Here is a 12,128-nt window from a genome sequence, read left to right on the forward strand (position 1 = left end):
TATACATCTTGCTTGATATATTCTTTGAACTGTGATATATATACATCAAAACCGATATATATATATACATTGTTTTTGATATTTATACATTGAAAACGATAAATATACATCATATTTTATATTTATACATCAAAACCGATATATATATACATAAGTTATGATATATACATTGAAAACAATATATATATATACATAATTTCTGATATATATACATTGAAACCGATATATATATATATCATTCGGAACAGGCATATATTTGGGCATCCCATTGGGTCTTTATTAAGACATAATCAGTGCAATCCAAATTAATTTTTAATTGGATTGAGACTGAAAATTATATTATATTCTGTAAGAATTTTGATGTGAATATAACAAGTGAGACAGTGAAATGTCGCTAGCTCTCAGATTTTAATACAGGCATATATTTGGTCTGCTTCTTATGGGTATTCCTGAGGTTTGCCGGGGTTTGTTAATGTGAGCCGTGCTGTTTCTGAACGAACTTCGCTTTTAATTTCAGCTACTGTATGCTTTGTGGTGAACGTGCTTCGCCCTTATTTTTTAATGGTACGCAATGGCTGACTTCATTAAATATTTCCTGTTTGGCCCCTCATATATATATATATATATATATTGTCACAACAATGTGACACCCCAGGCAGGGAGAATGGGACCACAGTTTCTGTCACATGGAGAGAGAGAGTGCACAGCCACAAACATTAAATAAGATAAACGGACCACTTCACCCTTCCTCACGGGTTCCGGGCAAAAACAATTAGCTAAAATAACAAGCTAAAATAACAAAGACAAAAGAAAGTAAAACAGAGACCCAACTTTTCAGTTCGCCTGCTCTCTAGCTGACCCGCCTTTCCGGCCAGGTCCAGCTCCTCCAGCATACCAGCTGAGGATTGCTTTCTTTTCCAGCGCTCTAAATAAAACGTGAAGAAAATCATAATTGCGCTCTCAGTGTTAGCTCCCAGTCTCGGCCCCGAACTATAGAGAGCAGCACACCTTTAAGCACCTGGGCTGATTAACTAACACAGCCCAGGTGCGTGTGTTCTCTCCACCAGCTGGCGCAACCGAGACTAATCTGCCTCTCCGGGGGACCGAACTGCCCCACACAATGAGGTTGAAGTGCAGACTGTCAGCTTTAATTTGAGGGTATTTTCATCCATACTGGATGAACCATTTGGAAATTATAGAACCTTCTGTACATAGTCCCCCCCATTTTCGGGCATCAAAAAATATTGGACAGTTTAACATAATGTAGAAAATAATCATTTTTAATATTTGGTTGCATATACTTTGCATGCAATGACTGCTTGAAGTCTGCGACGCATAGACATCACCAGATGCTGGGTATCTCCCCTGGTGATGCTCTTCCAGGCCTGTACTGCAGCCATCTTCAGTTCCTGCTTGTTTAGGGGAATTTTTGCCTTCAGCCTCCTCTTCAGCATGTAAAATGCATGTTCAATTGGATTCAGATCCGGTGATTGACTCGGCCCGGTGATTTCCCACTTTTTGACCGTCCTAAACCCCTGTTACGACCCTTCTAGGGGTTAAGGGTGCAATATTTTAAATGATGTTTGATATTTGGCACCAGGAGATGTAACTAAATATATATAAGCTTTCTTGTGAGAATAATGAGAGACACACAAGGCGGACTACGGTGAAAGGGATTTTACTGTGTGGGGGGGGGGGCTATTTACAAGTATTTACAGACATTTCCAAACATAAAACACGTCAAGACACACGACCGAGACCAGTACAAAAAAAAGGGAGTGGTGCCGAAAATAACAAACAAATACCCTAACTACGATTTTGTAATATAACTAACCTATTAACAATGCAGAAAACAAAACTTGTCTAACTAACCTAACTGCGACCCGCAGTCATAAATACAGGGGGCAACACCACCACTAAACTAATGTATTTAGACAGAGCCCTTACCCTACGTGTCAACACGTGTATAGGGGCCCCCGGAACTTACCTAACACTGGTCTCTGAAGCGAAACAGGGAGGACAAAATTTTAGACCACACAACTCTCTCAAATAACACACACAACCTAGCATTTGCCCAAACACACAGCACAAATGAGGAAACGGAAGGCTCCTGCAGGAACGAAATGGGGATATTTTAAATTGAGAGCTGAGGCATGATTGGGGGAGACATGATTGCAGGAGGGAGTTGATTGGCGGATGGGGGGGATGAGCGGGAGAACTCTGATGATGGACAGCGGGGATGACCAATGGGAATAACGAAGGGCGGCACACGGACTCCTGCGGAAATGACAGCAACCGAGAGAGAGCAGAACGAAAGAGGGGAGAAAAACGCACGCCCGCATCCCACACACGAACGTAACAACCCCTTTGTTGCTCTAGCAGTATGTTTCGGGTCATTGTCTTGTTGCCTGATGAAGTGCTGTCCAATGAGTTTGGAGGCAGATAAAATATTTTTGTAGACTTCAGAATTCATTGTTCTACTTCTTTCTGCAGTCACATCATTGATGAAGTGAGCCCATTCCACTGGCAGCCATACAGGCCAAAGTCATAACACCCCCTCCACCATGTTTCACGGATGAGGTGGTATGCTTTGAATCATGGGCATTTCCTTTTTTCTCCACACATTCCTCTTTCCATCACTCTGGTACATGTTAATCTTTGTCTCATCCAGGAGAGTGTTTTTGATCTGTTGGGCTGTTATCAGGGGGGTTTCCTTCACCATAGAGAGTATTCTCCGGTCATCCACTACAGTGGTCTTCCTCGGTCTACCGGGTCTTTTGACATAATTGAGTTCACCAGTTGTTTTTTTTTCTTGTTAATGATGAACCAATCTGTTGACTTTGGCATGCCCAGAGTTTTTGCAATGTTCCCGATTGATTGATTTTCATTTCTGAGCCTTATGACGGCCAGCTTAATTTGCATCAACACTGCTGTCTTCCTCATGTTGTCACACCCCAACAACAATCTCCAAAGGCAATTGCAAAGTCTAGAATCAAGACTAGACATCAACAGCTCTCTTCTGCATTCACTAACGACACAAATGAATACACTTGCCTATCAAAACACATCTGTGAAGCCAATTCAACAAATACTTGTACCTTAAAATAGGGGGATCATGTACAAAAGATGCTGTCATTTCTAAACGGTTCATCTGATATGGATGAAAATATCCTCAAATTAAAGCTGACAGTCTGAGTTAGAGACTTGAAAAATGGCTTAAGTGAAGCAAGACATTTGTAGCATTTACAATACTAACTTAGATTATTTTTTCCTAAATTATGAATATAAACTAAAGTGCCACAAATGCTATTGTCTGGGCAAAAAATGAAAAATATATTTGCTCTTTTTTAGTTTGCAATTACAGAGAGATTGCGAATATACAGCAGGTTAAACTATACATGTCCTGGATCAAAAACTCCTTGACCACAAGTGCGTCAAATCGAAGGGTGGATACGCAGACCCACTAAAGCTCTATGAATGAAAAAGTAATCAGTGTACCCAGTGTCTCCACATCTATCCAACATGTCTATATGCATTGCTGTCATCATCATTGGCATCGCAGTCTCGGAAGACCATAGATTTCTTGTGCCTGGGAGTTTTAGCGCAGCGTCTGCTGTGGCTGTGGAGTCCAATCCGTGAGAGGTAGACTCGGTCACAGATGTTACGTGTGTAGGCCGGCCCCGATGGTATTGATGGTTTGGTGGTGTCCTGTAGTTGTTGCTACATCTTTGTTCTCTTTGCTTCACGGTGTTGAGCCAAGGTGGTTTCATATGTCAGCTGCCCACTGTGGAGTGTCTGCTGCCACTGAAGACGGTCCTGAGCGGCATCTTCCCAGGTGACAGGGTTGATGTTGAAGGACTTGAGGTCTTGCTTGCAGACATCCTTATAGCGTAGCTGTGGGCGGCCAGTTGGCCTCTTGCCAGATGATAGTTTCACATAAAGAATGTCCTTTGGGATTTGTCTGTCGTCCATCCGCCAGACATGGCCCAGCCAGCTGAGACGTCGCTGCCTCAGGAGAGAGTACATACTGGGAAGCTGTGCTCTCTCCAGGACTGCAGTGTGTGTGACCAGTCCCACCAGGAGATGCCTAGTATGTACCTCAGTCAGCGCAGGTAGAAGCTGTTTAGCCTCCGCTCTTAATGTGAGTATGTGGTCCAAGCTTCGCTGCCATACAGGAGTGTGCTGATGACACAGGCGCTGTACACCTGTACCTTTGTGTAGGCTGTGAGTTTGCCATTTTCCCATACTCTGGCTTTGAGCTTCCCAAAAGTAGAGGCTGCTTTTCCAATGAGGCTGCTGAGCATCGAGTGACAGGTTGTTGATGATGGTGGACCCAAGGTAAGTGAAAATGCTGACAGCTTCCAGTGTGTAGCTGTTGATGGTGATGGAGGGGGGTTGTCAATGCCCTGTCCCATCTTCTTGGTTTTGTTCAGGCTGATGGTCAGGCTGAAGTCCTGGCATGCTTGGGTGAACCAGTCCATGGGGGTTTGCAGGTGTTCCTGGGAGTGTGCTGCCTCTGCTGCGTCATCACTGAACAGCATGTCCCGGATGATGAGTGGTCTGACCTTTGATTTAGCTTTCAGTCGAGCGAGGTTGAATAGTTTACTGTCTGTCCATGTGTGCAGGTAGACTCCCTCAGTTGATGTTCCGAAGGCTTGCCGGTTCCGAAGGGTTGCCGATTGAGAAAGGGCTTAGAACCGGTAACTGCTACCTCCTGTGTTATGCCTCCACTGCAGGAGCTGGAGTTTCCTCTCCAGGGCACAAGAAGCCTGGGCAAGGTGTCTGGAGGCCCTGTGTTGCCCAGGCAACAGGGCTCCCCTCTCTGCCTCCCTGGCGTGATCCAAAGGAACGGTGAACCGATACATTTGGCGTCAGTTCGGCTGCAGGAGTTGCCAGAACAATGCTTCAAAACATTGAGCTGCCTGACGGAGTCCAAGCCGTGTTTTTCTGTTAGGGTTTACTCCCTTAGCCTTTTCCGTTCCAGAGGATACCCACAAGGTATATGAAGGTATATCGCAGTAAATCACAGCATAATCATGTATTTCACTACAAATCAACTGTTGACTGAAGAAACTCACCGTTGCATCATTTTCAAGTGGGAATTACTGTCAGTACAGTGGTCTATAATAGCTAGGGGTCCAGAAACATATCCAAAATCTCTCCAAAAATGAATAAAATGCTTTATGTCCATTATAAAGCATATAAATGAGCCCCTTATGAAGGTTTAAGGTGAAACATTGATATAAGTTTAAAACATAATGCAAAAACATTGTCACACTGTGGTACAGTACCTAAATGTGTAATCATTTACTCTCATATGTGTTTCTATACTCTACAGTATGTGATGTTTTCTTGTATGGGGATGGGACGACATTAAAAAACTTCTGCAACCTGTGATCTGAAGACGGAGCGCTGCCAGAGAAAAGTTTTATTAAATACAAAGGAAACAAAGGAAAAACAAACTTGCGGGCCAAAGGAAATGATTTGCAGCTAACTTGTAGAAAAAAACTTAAAACTTGAACTAACTAAACGGCTGACGGGGCTGTCCGTCCAAGAAGGACGGTCTGCCGGAGCTAGCCGGGTGACGCCGAAGAGCACCGGCGTGAATTTCAAAGCATCTGTACGGCCCCGTGAGTTACGCCTCCTCTTAACTGTCAGTCCGGCTGCGAAAGCTGTGCTTGCCTCACCCAGAAGATCTTGGAGTTGGAAGGGAGAATATCCGTTCTTTACCAGATCTGGGAAGATGGGAAGACCATTGAATCCATGGTGTCATTTTGCCCTGGACCTACTATGGCTTTTGAAGAGATGGCTCCGACTGTCCTATGTGCGGTCTCTGCCTCGACCCAACCTGGAGTCCCGTGGGACGAGCTTGGTGCTAAACCCAAAGCCATAGCCAATTCCACTCCACTCCTAGAGCCTTGCTCCGTAGCAGGAAATTGTAGGGGGAGACGCTGTTCTGGCACCCCCTTATCACAAGGCATCAAGCTCATAAACAGATTCGATATCCTAGATGAGCAAGAGTTTCCATTTATGAGTTCCTGGCCTCGCGTTCCACCTCCTGCGTCCTCTTCTGGTGAGTTCTGGCGTTCTCCATCTCCCATGGTCCACTCCGCAGCGGATTCTGGGCAGTCTTCCCGTCTGGCTGCACCTCGTCGCCCAAAGCCAAGCACCCTCTCGGCCCGGACAGGACCTGGATCCACTCGGCCCAAGGCCCTTGGTCCGATCTCACTTTCCTCCTCCACCTGCTTCAGTGACGGAGCCCTTGCTGCTCCCGCCTCCTCCCTCTTCCCTGGTAATTGCTGACTCCATTATCAGAAACGTAAGGAGAAAGTCAGCGGTGACTCTTTGATTTCCCAGTGCCAAGGTTGGTGACCACTTTGAGCACATTCGTAGCTTGCTGGTTAAATACCCTCTCGCCCGTAATCTAATAGTTCATATTGGTTGTAATGATGTTTCTGCTCAGAAGTCAGAAATTCTAAAACGCGACTTTACCTGCATTTTTAACACACTCGAAGACAGTGGAAAAGGTGTGTTTATTTCTGGTCCTATCCCTCCCCTTGGGAGGTGTGTAAATCGTTTTAGCAGGATATTAGCTCTCCACATCTGGTTACAGTCCACCTGTGCATCCTACAGTGATAATTTTGTTTTCATCGATAAATTTAACCTTTTTTGGAAGTGCTCGTCCTTTTACAAAATTGATGGCATTCACCTTAGTGCGCTGGGTGCTCGATTTTTAGCAAACAACATATTTTACTCCGTCAATAATACCCTTGGCATCTGACTAGCCTCTTTGTCCAAGTGCACATGTCTCGACAAAACACTAGTGCCTAATTGGAAATGTTCACCTGTGTCTAAACCATCATATAATTTCCACCCAGTCCCAATGGTTCCGCCATGTGGCCTGGTGGACTTAAATCACCTATACTGCTATCAAAAGATTCCAACTCATATTAAGCCTAGGTATTTCCTTGGTAAGCTTGCTGTTTATGCTTGTGCATCTTGTGGGGTAAATCGCCAAAATGTTATATTTTTCCCTCAAACAACCTCTAGGTGCACTGGTCCAACTTGTCTCCCCAACTCATTTAATATGGCACTTTTTAATGTCAGAGCATTAACTAGTAAGACATTTTTAATTAATGATATTATTTCTGAGAATAATCTTGATTTTATGTTTCTAACTAAAACTTGGTAAAGTGTGGATGGTTCAGCCGTGATGAACGAAACGTGTCCTCCGGGGTACAATTATTTTTATTCAATCAGGGAAAGAAAGAAATGAGGCGGACTAGCCTCTGTCTATGCAGAAAACATAAGTTGCAAAAATATTGCTTTTGGAAAGTTCACAACGTTCGAATATCTTGCAGTTGTAGTAATGGGCAAAAAACCAATACTGTTGCTAAATGTGTATTGCCCACCCAAGCATAACACGACCTTCTTTCCTGAATTTTCTGAACTGCTATCAATCTGCACTACAAATTATGACCATATTCTTGTAACTGCTGATTTTAACTTTCATGTTGACAACACTATTGACAGCAAAGCAGAAGAATTTATAAAAATTTTGCTCTCCTTCGACTTAGTTCAGCATATTACGGTACCCACGCACAACAGGGGACATACCCTTGATCTAGTAATTTCTCATGGCCTAAACATAAAAATAGGTTAAGTTATTGATATCGCTGTCTCAGATCACAGCTGCCTATTTTTTAATACTATTTTACTCACTGTCAAAAACGTTGTCCAACGAACCTTTAGAAAACGATACTTTAATAATCAGCAGGTGTGTTCACTGATATGTTCCTGCGTGATCAACAAGACTGCATGTCTAACGACTCTCTTAGCATCCATGAGATGGTTGATAGCTTCAACTATAAGTTAAAATTGGTTCTTAACGCAGTGGTTCCTGAAAAAATCAAGAAGAGGTGTAATATGAAAGTGACTCCCTGGAAGAATGAACAAACTCTTCACTTATTAAAGAGACTGTGCCGCAAAGCTGAACGCATGTGGTGAAAAAGCAAGTTAACTGTCCACCGCAACATATTGAAGGAGTGCATTGTCATTTATAATAACACTATTCGAACGGAGAGGCAATCTCACTTCTCTAAAATAATTTGTGATAATGGAAAATAATATAAACGACTTGTCTCTACTATTGATAGATTACTCAATCCCTCGGCCCCACCAGACCTACTCTTTCAGGCATCGCCATCAAAATGCGAGGAATTTGCCCAGTTTTTTGATCAAAAGATCAGAACAATTAGATCAGGTATAGCATACTCTGGAGTGTCACCAACTGAATGTACTACTTGCTGCCCAAGGAATACCATGGATAACTTCAAAATGCTAAATGAAGCAGAGCTAAAAAAAAATATTGCCCAACTGAAATCCTCCACATGCTCCTTAGATCCTATCCCCACAGTCTTTTTCAAAGAAGTTACAAGTTGCCTCTCTGCTAGTGTACTGGAAATACTGAACCTGTCCTTGAAGACTGGCATTTTTCCTGATCCTCTTAAAACAGCTGTTGTCGGACCACTGATGAAGAAAAATAACCTGGACCCCTCTGACTTAAGTAATTTTAGACCAATTTCAAATCTGCCTTTTTAAAGTAAAATTTTTGAGAAAATAGTATCTACACTATGAGACATATCAGTCTGGTTTTAGACAGAATTATAGCACTGAAACTGCCCTTGTTAAAATTGTTAATGACCTCAGAGTAAATGCTGATGAGAACAATGTGTCCATTCTTGTACTACTTGATCTAAGTGCAGCCTTTGATATCATTGACCACAAGATTCTCATAAACCGCCTTGAAAATTATGTTGGCTTCTCGGGCGCTGTTCTAAATTGGTTTAAGATGTACTTAACTAATAGACACTTTTTCGTTAGCCTAGGGGAACATGCGTCCAAAAAACATGATATTCTTTATGGTGTGCCATAACTAACTGTCACAGTGTTATAAAGTGGATAAATGAGAACTACCCTAAACTAAACAAAGATAGAACAGAGATACTTGTGATAGGCTCGGATGCAAAAAGAAACAAAATCTTGAGCAGGCTAGGGAATCTTGCTTTACAAGTCAAGCCAGCAGTAAAAAGTCTAGGAGTCATAATTGACTCAGAGCTAAGCTTCAAAAGCCAAATTGGAAATATCACTAGGACTGCCTTCTTTCATCTCAAAAATATATCAAGAGTTAGACCATATCTGTCATTACAAGTTGCAAAAAAAAATGGATTAGTAAACTTCAACTTGTTCAAAATGCAGCAGCCAGAGTAGAAACAAAAACAAGGAAAAGTGAACATATCACTCCAGTACTAGCCTCTCTACACTGGCTTCCAGTATCTTTTAGGATTGATTTTAAAGTTCTTTTACTGGTTTTTAAAGCTCTTCATATCAATGCACCTTCATACAGACTGTCTCTCACTTTATTCTCCAAATAGGATGCTAAGATCATCAAATACTGGCCTATTTTTTACTGTTATATACTGAGCTAAAAAGAAACATGGTGAAGCTTTTAGTTCTTATGCCCCAAAACTATGGAACACCTTACCAGTACATATCCGACAAGCAAAATCTGTGGATGATTTTAAACTTCAAAACTTACGTTTTTACCCTAGCCTATCCTTAGTTTGCTTTTAATTACCTCACTATCTTATTTGTGTTCTTGTTTTATTGTTTTTATACCTTTAGTTTGCTTTTAATTACCTCACTATCTTATTTGTGTTCTTGTTTTATTGTTTTTATACCTTTAGTTTGCTTTTCACTTCTTCACTATCTTATTTGTGTTCTTGTTTTATTGTTTTTATACATTTTGGTTTGCTTTTCACTTCTTCACCATCTTATTTGTATTCGTTTTATTGTTTTTATACCTTTAGTTGGCATTTAATTACCTCACTGTTCTTCTTTTATTATATTAAATTATTATAATTATTATTGTTATTATTATTATAGTTTCTTTTATTTATTATTTGTATTTTTTTGTTTTTTCTCATTTTATGTGAAGCACTTTGAGCTGCATTTTATGTATGAAAGGTGCTATATAAATAAAGTATTATTATTATTATTATTATTATTATTATTATTATTAAAACAATATTCAACTGTCTACCATGTTTTGGAAATGTTCCAGTTGAGGTCATATCCCGTACATACATTAAAAACAAACTACAAGCAAACCAACGAATGCTTACTTTTTACAGTGTGAAATATCCTTATTCTAAAATACCACTAACCTATTTAAAGACACTCAATTTCAAAAATAACTTATATAACCGAAATATTTTCAGCAGTAACACTTGGACATTTGGACAATGAAATTTTATTTGTGTTCAGTAGATTCATCTAGTTTATTTCAGTGTTCAGTGAGCAGCGTTTTTCACAGATGTACTGGCATACCTTCGGCTATTGTTGGTTGTTGCTACGATGGAATACACTATCGTCCAGTGTGTCATGCGTGGGTGGTGTAGTTACAGATGAGACTGCAGGGAGGGGGAGCTTGGTAAATGCACTACCAGTGCAACAATGGTTTCAACTCATAATGTGGTTGCAGGAGCATAGAATGTCTGAATTGAGCAATCTAGGCATGCCGGCGTGCCGACCACTAGGGGCTTTGTGCTAAGAGGTTAAAGTGAAAAAAAATATGTTTGTCCGGGTACCGAAGCTAACATATATCCCAGGGAGCCCTAACTAAGGTTACTCCATCTGGTTAGTGAAACTATCTAAATATCCCGAACTATGACCCAATTATACTTATATGAAATAATACTAGGATCCATCTGGACACTGAAACTAACCTCTGTCCCAGAGCAGCTGCACTTCCGGTCAGTGAAACTAACAAACATATTTTCCAGGTTAAAGTTGCTTATTCATGGCATGAAAACATTATTTGCAAGATACCCGGAGGAGTAGCACATTTAACTGCTAGGACAGAAGATCTAATGGTACACAGGCAACTTTTTGGGGCAATATTGCCAGCAACTAAAGTTGCCCTGATACACTGGTGGCAATGGAGTGGCAACAGGCAATGGGCAACGTAACTGAAAAAGAATGTTCGGTAACCAATAACCATTCAAATTTCATATTGATGCCTCTGAAACCTTACCTGGACCTATCAGAACACAATATTCTGTTACCTGGGGGATATTATCTTGGAGATGTTAAGCAGAAAAATGGAGGACCTGACTTATGCGGCAGTTACCATTTTCCTGGCCTCATCGTTGATTGTTAAAAGGTACATTTTATCTATATGAATCTACATTTACATTTAGTTTTTCTTAGATGTCTGTTTGCACAATATAATCCAGGCTAATAGGCTACATTCTGGTCCATAGATAACAACAGGCCAAACGCAAGAGGACTACATGGAAAAGGAGATGGTTGTTGAAAAGACGGCTAGGCTGCTACAGCCAACTGTTAAGGGAACTGGTGGAGGAAATTCCCATGGGCTACAGGAGCTGGATGAGGATGGATATGGAGATGTTCAATTGCTTGTTAGGGAGGATTGAAGAACAGATACAAAGACAAGACACCACAATGCGAAAAGCCATAACGCCAGGTGAACGCCTCTCCATCACCCTGCGTTACCTGGCCACTGGTGAAACCTTCTCCTCCTCCTGGAGGACCTGTTCAGGATCAGCTGTCACAGCATTGGGCGTATTGTCATAGATACCTGCAAGGCATTATATCAAAGCCTACAGCCTGAATTTATGAAATTACCATCAACAGCAGAAGATGGGAGGCTGTAGCCCAGAAGTGTGAACAAATTGCATTGGGGCTTTAGATGGGAAACATATTCTAATTCAACCACCACCTAACTCTGGCTCTCACTACTTTAACTACAAAGATACCCATTCAATTGTTTTGATGGCACTTCTTGATGCAGATTTAAAATATCTATATATTGACGTAGGCACAAATGATAGGGTGAGCAATGGAGGAGTCTGGGGAAAATGTGGACTGAACAGTGCCTTGGTGAATAACTCGGTCAAACTGCCAGCTCAGAAAACATTGCCAGGGAGAAAGATGCCAGTCCCCCGTGTTGTGGTGGCGGATGAAGCCTTTGCTCTCAAGGCACACCTCATGAGGCCATATCCAAGAGCTCAACTGGACAATGAGAAGAGGATATTTAACTACCA

At 41.6% G+C, this 12,128-nt stretch overlaps 2 protein-coding genes and 1 long non-coding RNA gene across 12 annotated transcripts in view; 2 read left to right on the forward strand and 1 right to left on the reverse strand.

Annotated features, from left to right (window-relative positions):
• The window catches only part of LOC135233747 (uncharacterized), a 789,909-nt gene that overhangs the window by 375,309 nt on the left and 402,472 nt on the right, over positions 1 to 12,128 (reverse strand). The window lies entirely within an intron of this gene.
• LOC135233732 (nesprin-3-like) overlaps positions 1 to 12,128 on the forward strand; it is an 81,562-nt gene that overhangs the window by 8,126 nt on the left and 61,308 nt on the right. The window lies entirely within an intron of this gene.
• On the forward strand, positions 9,990 to 11,973 carry LOC135233778 (uncharacterized). The gene is made up of 2 exons (XR_010323935.1): positions 9,990 to 11,224; positions 11,325 to 11,973. It is a non-coding gene; the product is annotated as an uncharacterized LOC135233778 (long non-coding RNA).

This window comes from Anguilla rostrata, chromosome 10 (assembly GCF_018555375.3).
Source record: "Anguilla rostrata isolate EN2019 chromosome 10, ASM1855537v3, whole genome shotgun sequence".
Classification (NCBI taxonomy): Eukaryota; Metazoa; Chordata; class Actinopteri; order Anguilliformes; family Anguillidae; genus Anguilla; species Anguilla rostrata.